This window comes from Otolemur garnettii, unplaced genomic scaffold (genome assembly GCF_000181295.1).
Source record: "Otolemur garnettii isolate 467f Iridium unplaced genomic scaffold, OtoGar3 scaffold00043, whole genome shotgun sequence".
Lineage (NCBI taxonomy): Eukaryota > Metazoa > Chordata > Mammalia > Primates > Galagidae > Otolemur > Otolemur garnettii.
Window position 1 is genome coordinate 183185 of NW_003852438.1, and position 25999 is coordinate 209183.

The 25999-nt window shown below is 41.3% G+C and overlaps 1 protein-coding gene across 1 annotated transcript in view; it reads left to right on the forward strand.

Moving 5' to 3' along the window:
- Nucleotides 1–25999, forward strand: part of DGKH (diacylglycerol kinase eta) — a 190509-nt gene that overhangs the window by 46230 nt on the left and 118280 nt on the right. The gene's annotated exons all lie outside the window — the stretch shown is intronic.

The following is a 25999-nucleotide window of genomic DNA, read 5'->3' on the forward strand; positions in this document are numbered from 1 at the left end:
TTTGAAGATGACCCTAGTGATGGTCAGTAGTGGGGTATGTAGCACTTTTTCTAGGATGAATTTATGAACTTAATGGTCAGACCTTGTCACATCAGTTGTGAGTGGTCTAAACATTCCCTTTTGACTGACTTCTGAGGTTGAGTAACTAAGTACAACCCAATTATTAGCTATCTCAGAAAAACTCATTTTAAGTACAAATATGCAGATATGTTAAATGTAAAATAATAGGGACATATATAACATGCAAATATTAATCAAAAGAACATTGGAGTTGTTATATTAATGTCAGACAAAATATTAGCAGGGAGAATGAGAGATACTACATAGGACAAATGGGTTAATTCATCAGGCGTAGCTTATAATCTTCCATATCCAGCTAATGAAAGCTTATGTTTGAAGCAAAAACTGATAGTTCTGAGAGGGTAAGTGGATACATTCCCAATTATATTTGGAAATTTCAAAACCCCTTTCCCAATAACTTACAGAACAAGTAGACAGAATATCAGTGAGGGTGTTCGGACTTGAACATCATTATTAATCAACTTGACCTAATTGATACTTGCAGAGCTCTCTACCAAAAAAATAGGAGAATACATGTTCTTTTCAAGTGTATTTCTCACAAGAAACCATATTCTGGGTAATAAACAATAAAAAAGTCTCAATAAATTTAACGTCTTTGTTTTTTAGGGCTGTGGTGACGAATCACCAAAACGTCAGATTAACACAATACAATTTATTATTTTACAGTTCTGGAGGTCTGAATTTTAGAGTGGTTCTCACTGGACTAAAATAAAAGTTCCAGCTAAGTCATGTTCCTTCTAGAGGCCCTAGGAAGAGAATCTGTTTCCTTGCCATTTCCAACTTCTTCAGGCCACCCACATTCTTGGTTTATAGTTCTCCTTCATTTTCCTTTGGTCCTTTCCTTTCTTTTCCTTTCCCTTTCCTTTTTATTCTCTTCTCTTCTTTTTCTTTCTTTCCTTCCTTCTTCTTCTTCTTTTTTTTTTTTTTTTTTGAGATAATCTTACTCTGTCATTCTGGGTAGAGTGCCCTGTCGTCATAGCTCACAGCAACCTCAAAGTCTTGGACCCAAGCCATCCTGTTGCTTCAGCCTCCTGAGTAGCTGAGACTACTCACAGGCTCCTGTCACAGTGCCTGACTAGTTTTTCTATTTTTAGTGGAGATGAGCTGTCTTTCTTGCTCAGGCTGGTCTCTGCACCTCTTCATTTCCAGTAGCAGCAATGTCTAGTTGAGGTTTTCTCTCATACCTCATCTCCTTGGTTCTCTGTCTTCTACCTCTCTCTTCTACTTACAAGGATCTTTGCATTTACGTTGGGCCCGCCCGGGGTTATACAGATACTCTGCCCTTCTCAAGATCAGATGATTAGCAAACTTAACCCTATATGGAACCTTAATTTCCCTTTGCCATGGAATCCTCCACATGAAATCCTCGTGGAGGGCCATTACTTTGCCTTTGGAATGATTGAAATCATGTCAAGTATATTATCTGGCCCCAAGGGAAATAAAGTAGAAAAAAAAATCCCAAGATGTTACTTGGAAAACTCTCAAGTATTTGAAAACCAGGCAACACACTTCTAAATAATTCTTTGAAGAAGAAATCACGATCCTGTTCCAAGATATGTGCACAGTAAATTCTTGGAGCTGGTTGGGAAAAGGTGAAGATGTAGATACTGGAGGGAAACGCAGTGATTTTGCTGGAGCAACAGTCCTGGCAATGGGGGGTGGGGGACCTGTAGAATCCAAGAAGTTAAGAGTGGGAGCCAATTCTCTTTGCCCAGCAGAGCCTGAAAAACCGTCTTGTGATCTGCCTGTCAAGGAGCTGCTCGCTCGCTCCTGAGTTCATCATCGCCTTTCACACGGTGTGAAATCAGAAAAACTCATGAGGTTGTTCAGAATTATTCTACTGTACCTCATGCCATTAACAGAAGCTCTAGAACATCGACCCCTTCGTATATTTACAGACACATGATCTGGCAGGACTTTGTCTCTATTCAATTAATATAAACTCATCTGCTTCTCCTCCGGCCGCAGGAGTCTTGGGATGTATGGGAACACTAAGGCGTAGTTGAGGCTGCTGTTCATGTGGAGTAAACAAACCAATGTCCCTGTGATTCCATCAAACTTAACAGTAGATCTTGAAGTGGAGTGACTTGTGCTCCTTCACGTTCTTCGTTTATATATAGGGGTGGGTAGACCGTGTCATCTTTCTTCATTGGGTATGGGGATTGCTGTTTGGCCATTTAGTCCCCCCTGCAATTGTTGACAGTACACAAATCGGCAGAGAATTTTTTCTTTTTAAAAATTTTAATGGATTTAGGAGACACAGGTTGAATTATGTTGTATATATATGTTGTACTATTGTCTAGTGGTGAGGTCTGGGCTTTTAGTGCAACCATCGCTCAAATGGTGTAAATTATACTCCATAGGTAACTTTTCATCCCTCACGCCCTCCCACCGTCCCCACTTTGAGTCTTCAGCGTCCATCATGCCACTCTGTATGTCCTCGTCCTCGTGTAGCCAGGTTAGCTGCCACTTAAAAGTGAGAACATGTGGCCTTTAATTTTTCTTCCCGTGTTACTTCACTTAGGATAATGGCCTTCAGTTCCATCTGAGTTGATGTAAAAGACATTATTTCACTCTTTCTTATTGCTGGGTAGTACTCCATGGCATGTACGTATCGCATTTTCTTTATCCACTCATCAGTTGATGGGCACTTAGGTTGATTCCTTACTTTGCAATTGGGAATTGTGTTGTGATAACCACATGAGTGCAGGTATCTTTTTGATATAATGATTTCTTTTACTCTGGGTAGAGATCCACTAGTAGGACTGTGGGGTTGAATGGTAGATAGACTTTTAGTTTTTTGAGAAATCTCTATAGAAGTTGCATTAATTTTCATTCCCACCAGGGAAAAGGTGTTCCCCTTTCACTGTGAGCATGCCAACATCTCTTGTTTTTTTGACTTTTAGTAATGGAGATTGTAAATGGAGTAAGATGGAATCGCGTTGTGGGTTTAATTTGCATTTCTCAGAGGATTAGTGATGTTGAGCAGTTTTTCCTATGTTTGTTGTCCATTTGTATATCTTCTTTTGAAAAATGCTTGTCATGTCATTTGCTCACTTTTTAATCAGGTTGTTTGTTTTTTTCTTGCTGAATTGTTAGAGTCCATTGTAGATGCTGAAATATTAGTATTTTGTCAGACACATAGTTTGCAAGTATTTTCTTCCATTGTGTAGGTTGTCTATTTATTCTATTGATTATTTCTTTTGCTGTGCATAAGCTTTTTAGTTTAATTAAGTCCCATTTGTTTATTTTTCATTTTGTTACATTTGTTTTTACAAATTCTTTGCCTAGGCCAATGTCCAAGAGAGTTTTTCCTAGATTTTCTTTTAGTAATTTTATTATCCCAGGTCTTACATTTATTTATTTATTTTTTTAAATTAAATCATAACTTTGTACATTGATGCATTTATGGGGTTCAGGGTACTGCTTCGATATACAATTTGAAATGCTTACATTGAACTAAGTAACATATCCATCACAGTTATACTCATTAATAGTTTTGAAATGTACCATTGCATCATGCACATTAGGTGAGATCCTCCCAAATACCCTCCCTCTTCCCGTATCACCCTTTCCCACACTCCCCTCTTTCTCCTCTTCTATTTTATGGACTATTGTTATGTTTTGCCATTCATAGGTGATTATATATTGATTTCATAGTAGTATTGAGTACATTGGATACTTTTTTTCCCATTCTTGAGATACTTTACTAAGAAGAATATGTTCTAGCTCCATCCAAGTAAACATAAAAGATGTGAAGTCTCCATCTTTTTTTATGGCTGCATAGTATTCTGTGGTGTACATATGCCACAATTTGTTAATCCATTCATGGGTCGATGGGCACTTCAGCTATTTCCATGTTTTGGCTATTTTGAATTGGGCTGCAATAAACATTCTGGTGCAAATGTCTTTGTTGTAAAATAATTTTTGATCATCTAGGTATATACCTAGTAGAGGAATTGCAGGATCAAATGGTAGGTCTACTTTTAGTTCCTTGAGTGCTCTCCAAATTTCTTTTTTTTTTCTTTCCCAGTTTTTTGGTCTGGGGCTGGGTTTGAACTCGCCACCTCCAATATATGGGGCTGGAGCCTACTCCTTTGAGCCATAGGTAACGCCCTTTTCTCCAAAAAGGTCATATTAGCTTGAATTCCCACCAGCAGTGTAGAAGCGTTCCCTTCTCTCTGCATCCATGCCAACATCTGTAGTTTTGGGATTTTGTTACGTGGGCTAATCTTACTGGAGTTATTGATTTTGATTTGCATTTCTCTGATGATTAAGGATGATGAGCATTTTTTCATGTGTTTGTAGGCCATGTGCCTGTCTTATTCAAGACGTTTGTGTTTAAGTCTCTTGCCCACATAGAAATTGGGTTATTTATTCTTTTCTTATTGATTAGTTTGAGTTCTCTGTAAATTCTAGTTATCAGACCTTTGTCGGAAGCATAACCTGCAAAAATCTTCTCCCATTCTGAAGGTTGTCTGTTTGCTTTACTTACTGTGCTCTTGGCTGTGCAAAAGTTTTTTCATTTATTCAGATCCCAGTAAGGTATTTTTGATGTTGCTTCAATTGCCTGGGAGGGTCCTCCTCATAAAATATTCTTCCAGGCCAATTTCTTCAAGTGTTTTCCCTGCACTCTCTTTTAGTATTTTTTATAGTTTCATGTCTTTAGTTTAAATCTTTTATCCAGTGAGAAACAATTTTTGTAAATAGTGAAAGGTGGGGGTCTGGTTTCAGGCTTCTCCAGGTCGCCAGCCAGTTCACCCAGCACCATTTGTTAAATAGGTAGTCTTTCCCCCACTGAATATTTTTGATAGGCTTGTCGGAAGATCAAATGATGATAAGTAGCTGGGTTCATCTCTTGGTTCTCTATTCTGTTCCATAAATCTACCTCTGTGTTTTTGTGCCAGTACCATGCTATTTTGATCACTATAGATTTATAGTATAGCCTGAAGTCTAGTAATGTGATACCTCCTGATTTGTTCTTATTTCTGAGAAATGTATTTGCTATTCGAGGTTTTTTTTTCTGATTCCGTATTTTTTCACTTTCTTTAAAGTATGACAATGGTGCTTTAATAGGGATTGCATTAAATCTGTAGATTGCTTTGGGTAGTGTGGACATTTTAACAGTGTTGATTCTTCCCAGCCAAGAGCATGGTATGTTTTTCCATTTGTTAACATCTTCACCAGGTCTTACATTTAAATTGTTAATCCATCTTTTTTTTTTTTTGAGACAGAGCCTCAAGCTGTCCCCCTGGGTAGAGTGCCATGGCATCACAGCTCACAGCAACCTCCAACTCCTGGGCTCAAGCGAGTCTCCTGCCTCAACCTCCCGAGTAGCTGGAACCACAGCTGCCTGCCATAATGCCCGGCTATTTTTTGGTAGCAGCTGTCATTGTTGTTTTGGCGGGCCTAGGCTGGATTTGAACCTGCCACCTTAGGTGTATGTGGCTGGCACCTTGGCCATTTGAGCCACAGGCGCCGAGCCTGTTAATCCATCTTTAGTTAATTTTTGTATATGGTGAGATATAAGGATCCAGTTTCATTCTTCTACAAATGGCTATTCAATTTCCTCAGCACCAGCGTATTTTTGTCTGCTTTGTTGAAGATCAGTTGGTTTTTAGTATAGGGTGTTATTTCTGGGTTCTCTATTCTTTTTCATTAATCTTGAATGGCAGTACCATGTTGTTTTGGTTGCTACAGCCTTGTAGTGTATTTTGCAATCAGGTAATGTGATGGCTCCATGTTTGTTTTTTTTGCTTAGGAATCCTCAGTCTATTCTGGATCTTATGTGAAGCTATATGAATTTTAGAATTGTTCTTTCTACTTCTGTGAAAAATAATGTTGGCATTTTGATAGAAATTGCATTGAACCTGTTTGCACTGCTTTGGGCAGTGTGATCATTTTAACACTATTGATTCTTTCGATTCATGAACACGGAATGTTTTTCCATTTGTTTGTGTTGTCTGTGATTTCTTTTATCAGTGATTTGTGGTTCTCCTTGTAGAGAGCTTTCAACTCCTGGGGTAGATTTATTCCTCGGTTATTTATTTTTATTTTGTACATCTGTTTTAAATGGGTTTAAGTTCTTAATTGGTTCTCAGCTTAGTGGTTGTTAGTATATAGAAATGCTATTGATTTTTGTATATTGATTTTATTACCTGAGACTGTGTAGAATTCATTTAATCTACGGGTCTTTTGGAGGACTCCTTAGGGTTTTCTAGGTATAAGATCGTATTATCAGCGAACAGAGAAAATTGACTTCCTTTTTTTTTTTCTAATTTGGATGTCCTTTATTTCTTTCTCTTGACTGATTGCCCTGGCTAGGACTTCCAGTACTGTGATGAAGAAAAGTGGTAAAAGTGGGCATCCTTGTCTTGTTCCAGTTCTTAGGGGGAATGATTTCAACTTCTCCCCATTCAGTATGATGTTGCCTCCGGGTTTGTGAAATAATGGCACTTACTATAATTTTGAGCTATATACCTTCTATACCTAGTTTGTGAAGGTTTTTTTTTTTTTTTTTAATCGTGAAATGGTGCTGGCTTTTCCTGCCTGCCTTTTCTGCATCTTTTGAGATGATTGTTTTTTGTTTTTAATTCTGTTTAGGCAGTAACTCACATTTATTGGTTTGTGAATGTTGAGCCATCCTCGCATCCCTGTGATGAAAGCCACTTGGTTGTGGTGAATTATCCTTTTGATATGCTGTTGGATTCAATTTGCTAGCATTTTGTTGGAGATTTTTGCACACCTGATCATCAGATATTGGTTGGAGTTTTTTATTGGTTGTTGTTGCAGCTTTTCCTAGCTTTGGTATCAGGGTGATGCTAACTTTGTAAAATGTGTTAGGGAAGATTCCCTGATTCTCGATTTTTTGGAACAGTTTCAGTAGGGCTGCTACCAGTTCTTTGTATTATATGTTTGGTGGAATTTTGCTGTGAGTCAGTTTGGTCTTGGGATTCTTTGGGGTGGGGAGATTTTTAATTATTTTTTCAATCTGGCTACTCTTCTTTGTCTATACAGTGGTTCTATTTCTTCCTGGGTCAATCTCAGGAGGTTGTATATTTTCAGTAATTCATCTATTTCTTCTAGGTTTTCTAGTTTTGGATGTATTGTTCATACATGTTGTATGCCTCATGTTTTGTTTCTTGGCCAGTCTTACTAGTGGTTTTTCTATTTTGTCTTTTCAAAGAACCAACTTTTATTTCTGTTGGTGGTCATATATATATGTACATATATACATGCACACATATCCATATATATTAGTATCTAGTTAGTTCTGTTCTGATCTTAGTTATTTATTTTTTTTCTGCTAACTTTTGGATTTGATTTGTTCTTTTATTTCTCTTCCATGAGGTATGATGTTACATTGTTAATTTGTGATCTCTCTGCTGTTTTTGATGTAGGCATTTAATGCTATAAACTTCTCTGTTAGCCTTGCTTCTGCTGTATCCCACTGGTTTTGGCATTTTGTGTTTTCACTTTCATTCATGCAAAAGAATTAAACATTTTTTTTTTGTCTTCGCTGATCCAGTGATTTTTCAGGAGCATTTTATTTAATTTCCATGTATTTGTATAGTTTCTGAAGTACCTGTTTGTATTTGTTTCTAGCTTTAGTTAATCATGATCTGAGAAGATTCTTGATTTTTTGTATTTAAAATTTGTTAAGATTTGTTTTGTGGACTAACATGTGGTCTCTCTTGGAGAATGTTTCATGTGCTGATGGAAAGAATGTATATTCTTTAGTCGTTGGGTAGAATGTTCTGTAAATATCTGTTAAGTCTTTTTAGTCTAAAGTTCAGTTTAATTCCAATGGTTCTTTGTTGATTTTCTCTCTAGATCTTTTTCTGCCGCATTCTGAGTTGGCTGTTGAAGCCCCCGCTGTTTCTGTGTTGCTGTCTTTTTCATTAGGTCTTGTAATACTTGTGAATCTAGGTCCTGCAATGTTGGGTGCATATATATTTAGGATGGTTATATCCTTTTGCTGAATTGATCCTTTTTCATCATATAATGAATTTCTTTGTCTTTTTTTTTCTTTCCAATTTTGGACTTATTTGTTATATCAGATTTAATTACAGGTACTTCATCTTAATTTTGTGTTCTATTTGCATGAAATATCTTTTTCTACCCCTTTACTTTCAATGTACTTGTGTCTTTATGATTAAAGTAAGTTTTTTGTACGCAGCACATAGTTGTATTATTAAAAAAATCCATTCTGCAGGTGCACCTGTAGTTTCCCAGTATCTAGACTCTCAGAATGGTAACTCGTGAATTCGAGGCAGTAGGATCAGTTGAGCTCAGGAATTCAAGACCAGCCTTGGCAACAAAATGAGATACTCTTTTCTTTTCTTTTCTTCTGACAGTGTCTCACTTTGTCACCCTTGTTAGAGTGCTGTGGCGTCATAGCTTATAGCAACTTCAAACTTTTGGGCTCAAGGAGTTCTCTTGCCCAGCCTCCCTACTAGCTGGGACTACAGGCATCCACCACAATGCCTGGCTATTCTTTTTTTTTTTTTGAGACAGAGCCTCAAGCTATTCCTCTGGGTAGAGTGCTGTGGCATCACAGCTCACAGCAACCTCCAACTCCTGGGCTCAAGCAAGTCTCCTGCCTCAGCCTCCCAAGTAGCTGGGACCACAGGTGCCTGCCACAACACCCGGCTATTTTTTGGTTGCAGCTATCGTTGTTTGGCGGGCCCGGGCTGGATTCGAACCCGCCACCTTAGGTGTATGTGGCTGGTGCCTTAGCCGCTCGAGCCACAGGTGCCGAGCCAATGCCTGGCTATTCTTTTTGTTTGTTTGTTTAGCAGGCCTGGGTCAGGTTCGAACCCACCAGCCCTGGAGCATGTGGTTGGCACGCTAACCACTGAGCTACGGGCACCCAGCCAAGGTACTATTTCTTAATAAAAAGAAAAAAATAGCTGGGCATGGCAACATGTGTCTGTAGTTGTAGCTATGTGGGAGGCTGAGATAGGAACATCTGAGCCCAGGAGCTGTATGTAGGCTACAGTGAGCTGTGGTCATGCCACTGCACTCCAGTATAGTTAACAGAGTAAGACCCTGTCTGTTACAAAGAAAGAAAGGGTTTGAGGGAGTAGGTTTGCTTTGGCTCTGCTCTTTGCCATGAGAGGATGTGACATTCCTCCTCTCTGGAGGATACGGCAACAAGGAGCCATCTTGGAAGCGGAGAGAGCAGCCCTCGAGAATACTGAATCTGTTGGCAACTTGATCTTGGACTTCCCAGCGTTCACAGCTCTGAGAAATACATTTTCATTTTTTATAAATTACCTAGTCTGTAATACTTTATTATAGCAGCATGCATGGACAAAGACCATAATTCAGTAATTCTACTTCTGAATATATGCTCAAAAGTATTGAAAATAGGGTCGCAATGTGATATTTGTACACCCTTATTCATAGCAGCACATTCATTCACAATAGCCAAGAGGTGGAGATAGTCCAAGTGTCAATGAATGAATGAATGGATCAAGAAAATGTGGTGTGTACATGTAGTGGAACACTAATCAGCCGTAAACCAGAAGCAAATGATGACACATGCTGCCACGTGGGCGAAACTTGAGGAGTTTGTGTTGGGTTAAATAAAAAAGTCATGAAAGGATGAGTATTCTGTGATTCCACTTAATACGAGGTACCGAGAGTCGTCCAACTTATGGAGACAGAAAGTATAACCGTGGTTGCCAGGAACTGGGAGGGACAGGAATGTAGGTGGGGGTGTGTTTTCAGTGAATATAGCGTTTCAGTCCTGCGAGATGAGCAGTTTTGGAGATTGTTGGGCAACAGTGTGAATGTACTTGATAGCACTGAACTGTAGACTTAAAAATGTTAGGCCGGCAAATTTTATGTTATGTGTATTTTACAGCAATAAAACCACTTGCAGAAACTGTTTAATATATAATAAAGAAGATGTTAAAGTAGTGCTCAGCAGCAATTTATCGGCTCTGGTTATACTTTAAGATTTTAAGCAGCTTTAAAAAGCAAACTTTGATGCAGAATTTTTAGTACCATTTTCATCTTTAAATATAAATTTTTCTAATCATAATTTAGACTTGGATTTGAGAGACATATTAGAATTTAGATGGGTTTGTGAAAAGCATCAAGAGCTTCAAAGAGGTCTGTGTTGGTATCTCTGCAGTCAGTAATGCTTGGTTGAATTTTCCTGCTTCATAAAGGGGGTTACCTCTTACCTTCCTACTTCTCACACGCCTAGATCTGCATGAGGAACTGAGCCTTATCCGTCGCATAGAGTTAAGAGCCAAATGTGCGACAGTGTACCACTTACGAGTTTTATTTAAAAAGGAGATTTGAATTTTTATACAGGAAAGTTTCTGCCAAGAAAGAGATTCCAAATTAATTTTTGTTTATGCCAAGCCCATATGTTGTTTTCCACAGTCTCAGAAAGACGTGCAAATTGACAGATTCCTACATCTGTATCTCGCAGGATACATATGCAGCATAGCTACCATTCATTTATTTCCTGCCAGCTTTTTAGTAATTGTGTTTTAAAAGAAAACCTGTAGAAAGGTAGCAGAAAACAAATGGAGAATGGAGTTTCTGTCAGCTGAGTCACTGACAGTACAAACCTTTGAAATAAGGTAAAAAACTTGGTAATGTGATAGAGGAAGGGTTGGGCTTGGAGCAAGATAGGAAGGGGCCAGGGAAGGACTTGTTTCTATTCTGACTGTAGAAAGCATTGCTGTAATACTCTCCTAGATACAGGAGCTGCTCAGTAAATGCTGACTACTTTTAACGAGTGCGTAGTGTAGTAAATGTTGGAGTTAGGAATTGGGTTTTTAGTAGTGTCGATGAGCGTTTTAATTAGATACTGATGATTAGTAAATTTTTATTCTTTCCAGTTTTCTTCTGTATTCCTTCTCTTTTGAAGAAAAGCTAACACAACCTAGTCTTTCCAATTTTTTTTTTTTTTTTTGAGACAGAGCCTCAAGCTATACCCCTGGGTAGAGTGCCATGACATCACAGCTCACAGCAACCTCCAACTCCTGGGCTCAAGCAAGTCTCCTGCCTCTGCCTCCCAAGTAGCTGGGACCTCAGGCACCCGCCACAACGCCCGGCCATTTTTTGGTTGCAGCCGTCATTGTTGTTTTGGCGGGCCCAGGCTGGATTTGAACCCGCCACCTTAGGTGTATGTGGCTGGCACCTTAGCCACTTGAGCCACAGGCGCCGAGCCTCCATTTTTCTTAAAATGAATGTAAAATTTTATCATCTCTGTGTATCTCTATGAATGTGTATGTTTGTATATATTCCTCTTCAACAGTTTTTTATTTGGTACCATTTAAGATGCCTAATATTGCCATAATTAGTTTGATTGAGGTTATAATCTGTTTCACTACTTGACTGGTAACAGTGGATTTGTTGATATTCTAGTTTAAAAATTTGAACCAGGGGCGGTACCTGTGGCTCAAAAGGGTAGGGCACTGGCCCCATATGGTGGAGGTGGCAGATTCAAACCCAGCCCTGGCCAAAAAAAAAAAAAACAACTAAAAGTTTGAACCAAACCTCTGTCTAAATTTAGGGACAAGTATCAGATTTCAGCATAACTTGAAATTATGTTGTTTCTGTGTTGCTTGTTATTCTCTTAATAGAATTAAAATTTTTTAAATTTTACAAATAATTATGTTTTAATTTGTGTAAATTCAGTATCTTTAGATTACAACAAATAATCTTTAAGAGACTTCAGGTTTGAAGATAAGCATAACACAGTCATACCAGACTTGCCTATTTTCTCCTGTCAGTGAATTTCAGCAACTTCTGTTCAATAATGTAATGGCTTGTACATTCTTCCAGGAGTGGTGAAATTGGCAAAGATGAATATAGTTGCTGCCCTACTGGGAGACTGAGGACTGATTAAAGGCAAAGGTATCATTTGAGGTGGGATTGCAAGAACCACAGTGGTGCAAAGATTATTCAAGGACTGATGAATTTGATCACATTGGCTGAGAGCCCTGCACAGTGGGCTTCCCAGTGTGTAAGATGGTTCTGTTCTTCTCTCATACTGGATTGATAGTTCAGCTGGGTTTAGATTTCTAGTTGGGAAACTTCTTTCCTCTCAGAACATTGAAGGCATTGCTCGACTATCTTCTGTCTTCTAGAATTGAGAAATCTTCTAGACTCTGGATTTTGATGTTTTATGTAATTCTCTCCACCCCCTTTTCTCTGGAGGCTTTCGGGATCTTTTCTTTTCCTTGGGGATCTGAAACCTAACAGTGAAATTCTCACAGGTTCATTTTTATGCATTGTATGGGCTTTTTGTATCTCCTTTCAGTCTTCAGTTCTGGGAATTCACCCTGAATTATCTCTTCCTCTTTTTTCTCTGTTCTTTCTTTTGGGAATCATTATTATTTGGATGTTGGACCTTCTCCACTAATTTTCCTATCCTCCTTATCCCCTTCATTTTCTATCTTTTATTCTTTTTTGGGGGGGGGAGATTTCCTCAACTTTATTTTCTAACTCTTCTATTGCATTAAAAATGTCTTGATAGAGATAGATAAATATACACATATTCATGTATACATATATATACATGTGTGTGTGTGTGTGTGTAGCTACACATACAAGAACAAGAGCACAGTTAAAGTTGAGTGGCGTCTGTGCAGGTGGGACTTGTCAGCTGTGTGCTTCACTGTTTAACCGTACTAGTCATTTTGTTTCTAACCTCTGATGTCAGTAACCTTGAAAGTCTTTCCTCTTCACTTTATCAGCTCCCCAAAGAAGACCCTTCTAATGGAACGTTGTAGCCCTTGCTGCGGGTGACTGGTGGGAGCCCATGGATCAGGCAGTTTGGGGAGTTCTCAATATCCAACATTGAAGTTATTGTGTAATGCTCCTTTTTTTTTTTCAAGAATATCTCCCTGCCTTTGATTATTCTTGGGCCTTCTATTCTAGACATTCTGTGTTTGACTCTCTCCAGAAAACCTCCCATCTTATTCCAAGGTGGGGAGGGCAGTTGTGGGCTATGTTGAGTTGAAGAAATTGGAAATAGAGGTGTGGGGGTGGGGGTAGGAGAGGAAGGGAAACTCAGTGATTCTAAATCAGATTTCCGACCAGTTCTTCTCAGCTTCATCTTTACCCTGGCATCCAGAGGTATCCATACGGTGCTGCCAAGTTTTGAGCCATTTGAGGCTTACTTGTTCCAGTGGGCTGATTTTCAACCACCCCCCACTGCTGCTAATGATTGTGCTAAGTCAGTTCTCACTTGTCCATATGCTTTGTATCTTACAGAATTTTGCAGCTCTTGTCTTTTCTCCCATTTTGTTTATCATTGCTTGTTCAGAAATCTCTTTACTGTAATTTGGAAGTATTGGGAATAAGTAGAGCTAAAAGCGTGCGTTCAATCAGCCACTTTTAATTGGGAATTCGGGAAATTAAAACTTCACACAGGTGATTAAATAATTAATATCACAATTTAAAAATGAATACTTAATAGCTTTTTAATGTGTAGTGGTACTTGTAGCATATTTTGAGAGCCATTCATTTTGATGCCATCTCCAAAATCAATCGGAAGACTGACATATGTGATTCTTTAAGGCTTCATTGTCTTCTTGTTTCTAGTGTAAAGCTGTCTTTGTAATCTAAATGATGCATTGAATATTTCATAAGTATAAAAAAGTGTCCTGTTTCTGTAGTATATATTTGTAAAGTGAATCATACTAAAAGTCCATAAATTTGCAGACATTCAAGTGCAGACTTAAATAAGTGCGCACATAAGTGCATATGTGCTAGTGCTACATATATGAGGTGATTATATTCTTAAGCTAAAGTCAGTGCTTCAGAGTTCTTGTTAGATGGGGAAAATAATTTTTGCTGTGAAAGGACATGTCTTACAAGCATACTGACGTGCATGGGGAGTTATTAAAGAGTTTTTTCGATCTTTTTCTAAATTTCAGAATATTGCAGGGGTACACACAATTTGGTTACATAATTTGCTTTTGTATATTTCATGTTGCATTTGTTGAGTGCCCTTCCCCCAGAATGTGTGCCTTGTACCAGTTAGGTGTGAATTAACCCATCCCCTCCTTTCCCCTCCCACCTACTTGATTCCCATTGAGTTTTTTACTTCCATATGTGCACAAAGGTGTTGATCAGCCAGTTCCAATATAGTATTGAGTACCTGTGGTGCTTGGTTTTCTATTCTTGTGATATTTCACTTAGAAGAATGGTCTTCAGTTCCATTTAGGTTTCTAGATTACCACTTTTTAGTTTTATTTTTACTTTTTTTGAGACAGAGTTTCACTTTGTCGCTCTTGGTAGAGTACTGTGGCATCACAGCTCACAGAAACCTCAAACACTTGGGCTTAAGTGATTCTCTTGCCTCAGCCTCCCAAGTAGCTGGGACTATAGGCACCTGCACAATGCCCAGCTATTTTTTGGTTGTAGTTATTGTTGTTTGGCAGGCCCCAGCTGGATTTGAACCTGTCAGCGCTGGTGTACGTGGCTGGTGCCCTAGCTACTGAGCTACCTGTGCCGAGCCTCCACTTTTTAAATGGCTGAGTTGGAGGTTGCTGTGAGCTGTGTTGCCATGTCACTCTACTGAGGGCAACAAAGTCAGACTCTGTCTCTAAATAAATAAATGGCCGAGTAGTACTCCATGGTATGTATACACATACCATATTTTATTAATCCACTCATATGTTGATGGGCACTTTGTTTTCATATCTTTTCAGTTGTGAATATGCTGCTATAAACATTTGAGTGCAAGTGTCTTTTTTATAAAATGTGTTTTTTTCCTAAAGAGTTTTCTTGTTTCATAGGAAACATGATTAAGTGCCAAATTTTATATTAGACTTAAGTGCTACAGACGGTCATTGTAGAGAAAAATCAGCATGGACTAGTATTGCAAACGGTAGTTTCATCTCATCTTGGATAGCCTCTTGTCAAAAGTACATGTTTCAAATTGGGCTCCTCATGTTCTCATTCACTGTGATGAGGGAGTCATAGGTTTGCAAGTACACTTAACGGTGTGCAGTTCACTGTCTCTTTCCCGGATGATTTCATCTCACCCTGACTGAGTTTCTTTATCCCACACCATCAGGTCTTGTTGATTCTTCCTGTGGGATATGTCTTCAGTTTGTGCATTCAGTTCTAGCATCTCAACACACTTGATTAAGCACCTACCATCTGCCAGTTATTGTGCAGAGGGCTGGGGCTGAATGAGGGTCCTGAGGGAACCTGTACCCCTGCATAAGTGCAGTAAGCATGGACTACAACATTCCAGAAAGGAAGTAGATGTGTTAGGGAAGGGTTCCTGTAGGATCCTAAGGCAGGTGGAGGTTTGGGGAGAGGACCTGGAACAGCATGGGTATCTGGGCATAGTTTAGTGTTGCCAGAGTGCAAGTGGCAGTGCTGAGGCCGTGTTCATTGCAGGTGAAGCAGCACCAGTAAGCAAAGGTAATGGCTTGAAAGATGTTTTAGTCATTTAACAAATATTTGAATCCCAGCGATGTGCCAGGCAACTGATTTGCAACTAGATGCAGCAGTAAACAAAACATATACAAATCATAAGTAGCATGAATAAGTCAATTATGTGGTTCCTACGAAGGTGGCAGGTGCTGTGGAAAACCATCAAGCAGGATGATGGCTTTGGGGACCTCAGACCCTGCCCTAGGGCTGAGGTGCTTATGAATTTGTTCTTTATTTCATTTCTTGATGTGCTTTCAAACATTTCAAAAACAGTAATGAAAAACAACATGCGCAAACAAATATGTCAAAAATTTACATGTTCGATACTGCCGAAGCTTAGTAGACTTCATGATATCTAATTTCACCCACTTAAGTTGAATTTACATTAATAAAACATCTAATTTACATATTTTGTCTATTGAGAATCTGCTGCTAAGATTATTTAGAAACCACCCTGTAGTAGTTCAACCCTCCTTACTCTGGGGCGAGCATAGTTGCCTTCAGCACTTTCCAGCTTTCTCCCTTGGAATCTCTCTTACACATCATTGCTAGTTTGTTTTCTTAAAACACTGAAGCTTTTTTTTTTTTTTTTTGAGACGGTCTCAGTATGTTGCCCTCAGTAGAGTGCTGTGGCATCACAGCTCACAGCAACCTCAAACTCTTGAGCTTAAGTGATTCTCTTGCCTCAGCCTCCCAAGTAGCTGGCACTACAGGTGCCTGCCACAACGCCTGCTATTTTTTTGTTGCAATTGTCGTTGTTGTTTAGCTGGCTGGGGCTGGGTTCGAACCTGCCATCCTTGGTGTATGTGGCTGGTGTAACCATTGTGCTGTGGGTGTGGAGCCAAGACACTGACGCTTTTAATTAAAAGCTTGAAACCCAAACCCTACTTTGAAGGAAAGTAGACTTAGATATTAGTTATATAGCTTGCTGCAAAATGCTCTGTGACCCCAAGCAAGTCTTTGTTTTCTCGTCTCTAAGCATCTTCTTTGAGTTTTTACTCCCATAGCTTCCCTTCTGGCTGTCGGTGGTCTTAACGATCTGTCTGTAGCTTTTCCATCAAGTTCCCTCTCCATCCCTCACTAATCTATCCCCTCATCCTTGGCTCTAGTCTGGCCATTCCCGTCACTCCTGTCTCATCCCTTCCCTAAGCACACACCATTTGTTGGTTAATTATGCTCTGCATATATTCATGTTATTTCCCCAGCTCAGACTGGCCTCTTAGGCTCATTGATGTAAATTTTGCACATTCTTTAAAAATAAGCTTCTCAAACTTATGGATAAAGAAAATTTCTTGGAGGAGCAATAGAAGTACCAAATAATACAGCATTAATGTCGATTGAGAGCTGGTAGCAAGCTGTCTGATTTGTTAAGAGCTGTCGTGTCTAGTAACTTAGCCACTAGCTATATGCAGCTATTTAAACTAAAATCAGTTAAAATCACATACAAGAAAAAATTCAGTTTCTCAGTCTTACTAGTGACCATTAAGTGGTTATATTTGGCTTGTGGACATTGCAAACATAGAATGTTTTCATCATTGCAGAAAGTTTTGTTGAACAGTGCTGGTGACAGGGGGCTTGAGAGTTCTGTTTCAGGGACTTCTAGAGGAAAAAGATATTTGGAGATGGTTCAGAAGGAAATGTCTGATGAAGGTCCAGAAGTGATGAGTAGAGACAGTTGATTTTAGAGATGTGACAGTGGCAACAAGGAGAGACACAGGAAAAAGATAATGTCCTTGTAACAAGAGGGGTGTGTGTGAGTGGGAGGGAGGGATTGGGGGGCGGGAAACACTGTTAAAGAAAAGGAACTGTGGCAACAGAAAGACAGTCCATTCCAGACGTTGGACGGAGAGTACCTTGGAGGAGGTAAACATACTGGATTCAGGAAAACAAGTGAAACAGGATGTTGAGGTGGTTTTCATTCTGTCTCAGTTTTGGCTGAGTCCCCACACAGTGCAAACACAACAATAGTGGCAGCTGCATCATGCCTTGGTGAAGGTTCATAACCCTTGGCCCAACGTCTTCATGGTGTGATTAAAGCCGAAGAGCCCAAGACAGGGGCTGGGAAGGCAGGAAGGGATGATCCCATCTCTCCCAGAGCTGAGAGGGGACTAGGAGACTTGACCTGTGTCCTCTGCATGCTGTGGGGACACTAACCCAGGACTAGGAAAGTTTAGAGGTCAAACACTGAGCCACACCTACCTGCTTGGCTTCAGCACAAGGACAGACAGCTGTGCTTTTGCTAACCACAAAGTGGCCAGACCTGCTTTCTAGGGACCAGGAGGCGGCCTGGTGGTCTTTTAAACAGTAGCTCCACCCAAGAGCCCTTCCTGCCAGAGTCTATATGACTTTGGTGGTAGAGGCTGGAGATGTGCCCATCCAAGATGCAGACACTGGAGGGTGGGCAGTGTTCTAACTGACCACCCGAGGTCAATTATTGCTTGAGCCCTGGGAGCTGCAAAACCCTGTTCCTGGCAGGAAAATCCCTGCGAAACAAATGGAGAAGCCCCATTGGAGGAGTTGGGATGCTCTGACTTATGAATTAAAGGAAGGAACTGACAAAGCTAAGAGAAAAAACTCTGGCAGTGTCTGGAAAAGCCGAGACTGGAGGAGGGGAGAAACTTTAATTTTGAATAAAAGTTTGCAATTTGTGCCTGGGCATTTTCCCTACTGAAATATGCAATGTTTTTGTGATTTGGCATTTAATGAGGATGTTTAGAGAGGCTCTAAGACAGCGGTTCTCAACCTGGGGGTCACGACCCACAGGAACTGTATTAAAGGGCCACAGCATTAGGAAGGTTGAGAACCAATGCAAGAGCTGTGCTGAGAATTAGTAGGGAGTAAGTGAAACAATGAAAACCGGCAATGTGCCTGATTGAAGAAACAACAGAGGTTCAGTGGACCAGTGAGATAAGATTTTGGCATGCCTTTCCAGGATTACCCTGAAGCCTGGGTAAAGGGATTCAGTGTTATATATTTATTGGGGATTTATAGTCTAGGTAATTTGAAGCCACGTGGTTTTGTGGATTGCCCTTTTCAGTTCAGAGTAAGGTACATGGAGAATGTTACTTGAGCACAGCCGGCTTTCCTTCTGTGCAAGGTGGTAAGGGGGCCCTGTGATGTGACGCCACTGCTGGTAATCAGCTGTGTTCCTTCCATATTTAATGACTGGGAAGGGAGGAGTCTATTAAGACTGGGATGAGGGTTGTATATTATTTCTATTTCACGTTTAAGATTGGTTTCTTTATTATGTTCATAATCTGGGCACTCTTGTTATACTTTGTTGGTTAGGATGCCGTCAGCTGCAGGTACCAAAACACTCTAAATCATACTGACTTGAGCGCCTGGAGGAAGGGAAGGCTCTCCACTTCTGTGATCCTCAAGGGTTTGCTTTCCTTTCCTTACCTGTATCCTTAGCAAAGTGCCTGAATCAATTCCAGGTGTCATGTCCAGATAGCAGACAGAAAATGTGCCGCCTCTTGTGGAGGACCAAAAGCAGACCCCCCGGGACGCCTCCACTCATTCATCGCTCATTGGCCGGAATTGGGTCACATCTTACCTCTGAGCTAATTACTGATGGTAAGGGGAAAGGCCTCGTTATAAGCCATTTGTTAAACTAATTAGCACATACTCACTGGAGTTAGGAATAGAGGCAGCATTCCTTAAGCGCATGACTTGGGGAGAAAGAGTGGATGCCGAGACCAAATCAGGCTGTTGGACACCAAATGGGTGTTGGACAGAGTCTTGTACCTATTATATACAACGAGCAAAATAATTAATTGAAAATGACTAATTACAAATTAGATAGTAGGGACACATTATGTACAAATAACCTGCTGTGCTAAAACCCTGAAATATAGTGGTTTAAACAATATGAAAGTGTATTTCTCCCTCATCAATAACAGCTCAGAGGTACGTGATCCAGAGCTGGTGAGGTCCCTCGAATATAGCTTGGCTGTTAGAGTTACCGAGTTGTAATAATGAAAATCTCACCCTTCAGAGACTTACTTAGAGAACACAGAATTTCTCTCTCGTCTTACAGTCCGAGGAAAGCTCCTGGGGTGGGCCCGCCTGTTGCGTGGAGCTATTCCAGGACCGATGTTCCTCCCGTGTCATTTCCTTGCCGTCTCCCAGAGGCTTGTCCTTGCCTGTGTGGTTAATATTGTGTCACCATGTCCAGGTTCCAGTTAGAAAGGAGAGCATGAGAACAGGAGGAGGAGAGAGGCCCAAAAGCCTAGGCCAAAGTGGCCCCTAGACTTCTCACATTTCATTGGTAAGCTTTAGTCACGTGGGCGCATCAGACTTCACATAGGGCAGGGGGGGAAATGTAGTTTCACTGGGCAGCTTACAAGGTGGCCCAAGTCATCACCCTTCCCAGCCAGCAGGAAGAGCAAGCGGAGAGTCCCAGCCCAGGCCAGGTGTCCTGGAGGTGACGCCTTAATTTGCACTCGTCACTTTTACTCATGTCCTGTCGGTCCTTACTTGGTCACCTGGCCACATGCAAGGAAGGTGAGGAAGTTGAGACTGTAGCTGGGAGGCCAAATATTTCGTGAAAGTCCTAGGACACTATGGAAAATTGCTCTCTAAACGGAGATATCCAAGAGACCAAAAATGACTCCCACAAGTCCAGATTGGTGAGTTCGATGACTTTATTAGAGGTTACTTAGGAGGGGGCTTGCTCCTGGGTGGCACAGGAATTTCTTCTGCAGGAGCTTTCTTGCCAGCAAATCCACAGCTGCCATCCTGTGGTGCTGCCTTACTCCCTTCCCAGGGAGTGATGCAAAGTTCTATGTGTTATAATAAAGGGACCATCCGCCATATGGTCTGACATCCAGGACGTAGGGATGTGTGAACTGAAGGAAGGGAAAGCACATGTTCCACTCATCCCTGTAGCAACAGAAACATCCACTTCTTTCAAGACAGCTGTTCTCAAGTGAAGTGGAGCGTGGGCAGGATGAAGAAGAAATCAAATAAATTGGATCCTGTTTAGGGGTTAGGGGGATGAGGCCAGACAAGCTTCTAAAGAGTAACAACTTGAACTTCTGAGCGATTTATTTTCTCCTCATACCGTGATAGAGATTTCAGAATTCATGTACCACTGAAAATATTGCAGAGTGAGGGAGAGAAGCACTTCAGAGTAAACGTAATCCTGGTGCTTCACTCTGCCATGTGAATCTGTTCTTTTTACAAGTAGGGCAGGCTAAGGGAGAGCTGAGAACACGGAATTGCAAATGAGTAAGCGCTTCTTGAGTGACACTTGGCAGGGCGGTTTTTAAGTCCAGCACTGAAAGTTGAGTCATGGGAGGAAAGGTCCTGGGAGGTGCATTTGGGGTCCGTGGATTGACAGCCAAATAGAAGACCCAGGATGGAAGGATGTATGTTTCATTTGGCTGCTAGCAGGTAGACCAGCATTCCAGGAGCGGAAAGTGCAGGAGGAGTGGGGATGGAAGGGGTCTGCCCTAGAGGGGTCTGCCAAGTGGCAGTGAAGAGCCTCCAATGTAGAATTAAGGTGCTGTGTTTCATTCTGGGGTTTATGAACAACCGATAAAGATTTTGAACAGACAAGTGAGCAGATGAGATCTGTTTCATAAGGAAACAACTCTGGAGAGTTTGGGGGGAGGGCTAGTTTTGTGTAAGGACATGTATGTGTTTTTCATGTTTATGTCCATGTGACTTTCTTGTATGACTAGTGGGGCTGTCGTGGGACTGTGGTATTCAGTTGAGGCTGAGGCCTGCCCCAGTAAGGCGGCATCCCCGTGAGCAGAGGGATGAGAACTGTGAGGACGGACCACAGACAGGCAGCTAGAGGGCTGGCCGGGCTTGGTGGGTAGATGGTGAGTGTGGGGTCTCTCTGAGCCTGTGCTTCTTGGCCACAGGGGACCACCTGGTATGCCCGTGGGGAGCTAAGTCAAGAAGAGCCTAGGGTCCCTCTTTGGGCTCACAGGCCTGGAGGACAAGGGGGGTTTTGTTCTATTGTCTAAAATGGGGCTCTCTGTTTACTCCCCTGCAAACACACACACACACACACACACACACACGCACACTGCCAGCCCTTAGTAAAGTCTCATTTGAGTGTGCTGACTTGCCTCTGGTTTATTATGGGTTATCAAGAGAAGAACTGTTTTTCACACGTGGGCCAAACTTCAGTGGGGCAGTCGCTTCTGCATGCTGCTGGCAGGGGTGGTGGTCCCAGGCCTGCTGGCTGTCAGGAGATTCTTCCCAGAGTGCTGGTCCTGACCCCTTTCCTTACAGGATAGTCTAGGTGAGAAGTAATAAAGTTATGAGAATTGGGGCACTGGCCATAGCAAGAAAAAGGAAGACTGTTTTTCAGAAACCTTTTGCTGGCAGACTAAATAATTTAAGGGAAAATAAAAGATAGCTTGGAAGTTCTGGGACTGTGGTGGCCCGCTGCTCAGGGAATGGATGCTGCTGCTAACAGATGAGGTCACAGGAAGAGGAGCAAACTGGCTGTGGCAGGCGCTGGATTTTTTGGAATCAGCATCTAGGTTTCCTGAAGACAGGCCAGTGTTTTTGTATGACACTAAGGCATGGATTGTGTGAAGTAAAATGTCGAGTTGCAGGTGGTAACGCCGTCTTCAAGTGGAGATGCCAAGTAGGCGGTTGTCAATGGAGCGGGAGTGAAAAATTAGGGATAAATGTAGAAATTTATTTTAGGAGTTCTGTGTGTATTTAGAGGAGATAACTTGGAGCTACGGGAGGGAAGTTCACTGAAAGAGATTTGACCCTGAGCCTGTAATTAGAAATAGCCAAGGGGCAGTTTTCTTGAAAAGGAGGGAGCAGAAGCTCTAATGTCTGCTGTACGGCTGGAAAAAGCAGGAGGCGGCAAGAGGATGCATTGTTTTAAAAGAAGTTTTGTAGAAATGGAGAGGAAGGTATAGCTCGCAACCTCGTACATAATCAAGAGGTGACAAAAGATTTTTTTTTTTGGACACAGAGCCTCAAGCTGTCCCCCTGGGTAGAGTGCTGTGGCATCACAGCTCACAGCAACCTCCAACTCCTGGGCTCAAGCGAGTCTCCTGCCTCCGCCTCCCAAGTAGCTGGGACCACAGGCGCTCGCCACAACACCCGGCTATTTTTTGGTTGCAGCCGTCATTGTTGTTTGGCGGGCCTGGGCTGGATTCCAACCCGCCAGCTCAGGTGTATGTGGCTGGCGCTTTAGCCACTTGAGCCACAGGCGCCAAGCCGACAAAAGTTTTTAAAGTCAGTCATGGCAAGGGGAGGAATGGGTGGAGAGGGAACAGTTAGAGGTGGAAGAGACAGAAGGAGGAGTTGGAATTAGCTTAACTAGTGAATTGTAAGTGCACCGAGGGGGTACACGCAGTGCTGAGTGCCAAGAATAAAGAGATGGAGTAGACACGAGCCTGACTGGGAAGTTTACTGTCTAATGAAGGCCAGGAGCAGAAGGACACAGAACCTTCTAATGTTTATTGAGCACTGTGTGTCAAGGGCTTTTGCAAATACTTCACACGCATTGACTCATTGAGCCTTCACAACATCCCTGTGAGGGGGTTGTTATTTTATTATCCATGAAGAAGAGAAACTCAGGCACGGAAACCTTAAAAAATATGTTTAGTTCTTTAACAATGGCCAGCTCCATAGCTAACATGGTCAGCTGTGGACCCAAGATTGGAACCCCGGCCACAGCTCTGTATGCTTGTGCAGGATGCGGACAAATTCTTGTACTACAGTGCAAAGACAGAAGAATGAACAATGTACAGAAGTTAAAAGTTTTTGGCAGGTGCTAGAAAAGATGTTGAAGATGTCTGAGAAGGAATAAATGAAAGATAAAGGATGGTTCCAGGCAAAGAAATGCACTGTCCTGACCAAAGCGTAGAACCTGTGTCTGTGGACATACTTGTGTATGCGTAGCTGTTTTAGCTAGTCATTTGCGCAGGCTTCCTCTCTGACCTTTTCTCTGTCCCGTCCTAATCACGGAGAACTGTCACACTTGACTCTGTTCATTTCTGTAAACAATTTACATAGTTTGAAATAAAATCTGCTAGAACTGAGGTATCCTTTAGGAGTATCAGTCCTGCCCATCAAAGCCATCGTTGGATTGGAGTTAATGACATTAAACATAACAGATGTGTGTCTGTGTGTATGTCTGCCTATCTGTCTGCCTGTCTATCCATCTGTGAGTTCAAACAGCTGGCAGATTTCTAACAGAATTTCTTATGCAGTTGGGACCCAGATATTCTTTGGGGGAAGAACTAAAGAACTAGAGAGGCAGATTATTTGAGATAGAATTACAATTTCAGAAAATACGCAGATTTGGCATGATGAGTCCTTTCTGAGGTAGCCACACGTGGTAGGTATGTGACTCCTGGTTACCTCAGACACCTGCGCTTCACCCAGCTTCACTTCCCGCCCTGCCCATTTATACACTGACCTCCAACTCCTGCCTCAGCCATGAACTGCCTTCTAGGTGTGGGAATTTGGAAGCACAGCAGCACTGTGAGACCCAGCTTTGCGATGAGATTACTAGTTTAAAAAGATATAAGGTTTAGTTATTTATTTTAGGCCATATCGAAATGTCCCACATCAAAATAGTTGCATCTTTGTGGCGGTGTGGGAAAGTGGTTACATTAAAATGTCACAGGGTGGACAAAGGGATTATTTTTGGAAGTGGGGAAGAATATTTGATAAAGGAAGAAATAAAATAAGAATTTGAAGGATGCGTTTGTTTTTAACCCATTTGTAACAGTTATGCATATGCTGCTCACCAGATACAGGGAAGGATTTACGCGGGAGGGGGAGGAAAGCCCATCTCCATTCACATCCCAGAAAGAAAATCCTGAGCAGAGCATAGCACCACTACCACCTTGTGGTAATGTGTTGTAGTCCCTGGGTTTTATGAACAGAGTACATCTGATTTGTTACAGCATGCACATTTTCTAACCTCTCAGTGTAATCGTACCTTATAAAACCACATCTAACGTTTTTGCTCTCTAGTATTAATTAGAAAAATGCATCCAGAAACTTCTCTGAAGAAGGTACATGTTAAATATGGAAAGATGTTTAGATTTTAGAAATTAACAAATAAATGCTCACAAAATAACTGTAGTCTCAAGAAGGTAGTTGAATCTTGATAGCTTTTCTCAAGAAACTTACTAAGCATTTATAAGGGACACAGTACATTAGGAATCACTAGATGACTTATTGGTATGGGGGTAATTAGAATAGACTGGATAATCTTTATTCTACTTGAGAATGCATTAATTTATATTTAAGTATGAATGTCCCAAATATTAGACTTTATAGTATTTCGAACAAAATGAAAGAAGATGTTATGAATATACTCAGAGGCATTCAAAACTTCTCATTAGGTGAGGGGACAGTGTTCCTTCTTTGTTACATTTTCTTGTGCATTCATACCTCCGTTCCCTCGATTTCTAAGGGCAGACCTACCCACTTCTCAGGTGTGTGCAGGCCACAGCATACTTAGCCTTTGTTTGACAGGCTGAATTTTTTTTCATTCTGGACTGGGAAGAAGTCATAGGAATTATGGTGAAAAGCCTTTTCTGTCACTAGGTTGAACATGGCGGGATGAAAACCTGCAGGGCTACAGGGCAGAGTTTTACGGTGTGCTTCACAACTGGGCAACCACTGGCATGCATGGCCTGGGGGGTGTGTTGCCAGTGTATGCTGGATGGCCAGGATACAGTTTACTGTCACATAGACATCCCAAATGGTCAGGGTCGTGTTTTACATGCAAAAGGAAACCATTACTCCCAGTAAAATTTTAAGAAAAATAATGGTGGTTGTATATTTGGGGGGAATAAAAAAAAATGACTATTTTATAGGTTTGTAAAATATTAAATGCCAAGATTTTGAGTGCATATTAAGTATGATATTCAGCACAGTCATCTAGCCTTATGGCTCTTGAGCTCTATTTCACAGAGCTGTGGCATTCCTTAGCATGTCCCCCAAATGGGGAGAATGAGCCAGTTGGGTCCAGGATTGCCTGTTCAAAGTTCCTGCTCATACATGTTTGGGAGAAGCTCCTCGGATTATCTAGATAAACCAGATGGCTTGAGGATAACTGTTCTAAGTGGCAGTTTATACAAAGGGAAGTGTTTTGTGATACTGTGAATTACAAAGCACCATCATCACCTTCTAGCTTTATCATTCAGTATCGGTCCCAGAAACATCTCAACATCATTCTGGGATATCAGTCTCTTAACCCCTCCTCGTTACTGTCACTGCAGTTCCTCTGCCATCATTTGCTCTCCTTGCAAGGTCAAGGTCAGGTCAGTCTGGAGCTGGAGGAGGCCAGGGAAGAGCAGCTAGGGTTGCTGTCTCTACCTGCCTCCAGAACTTTCCCAACACACAAAGTAGTTTCTGGTACCCATCATAGCTCTGACTTCCTCATCTGAAATCTTACTCCAGTCTTCATCTGCAATGAAATATGGTTATTATCAGGATTACGAGGTCTGACAATTAAGTTCTTGAACTTCCACTGTGTCCTTAATGT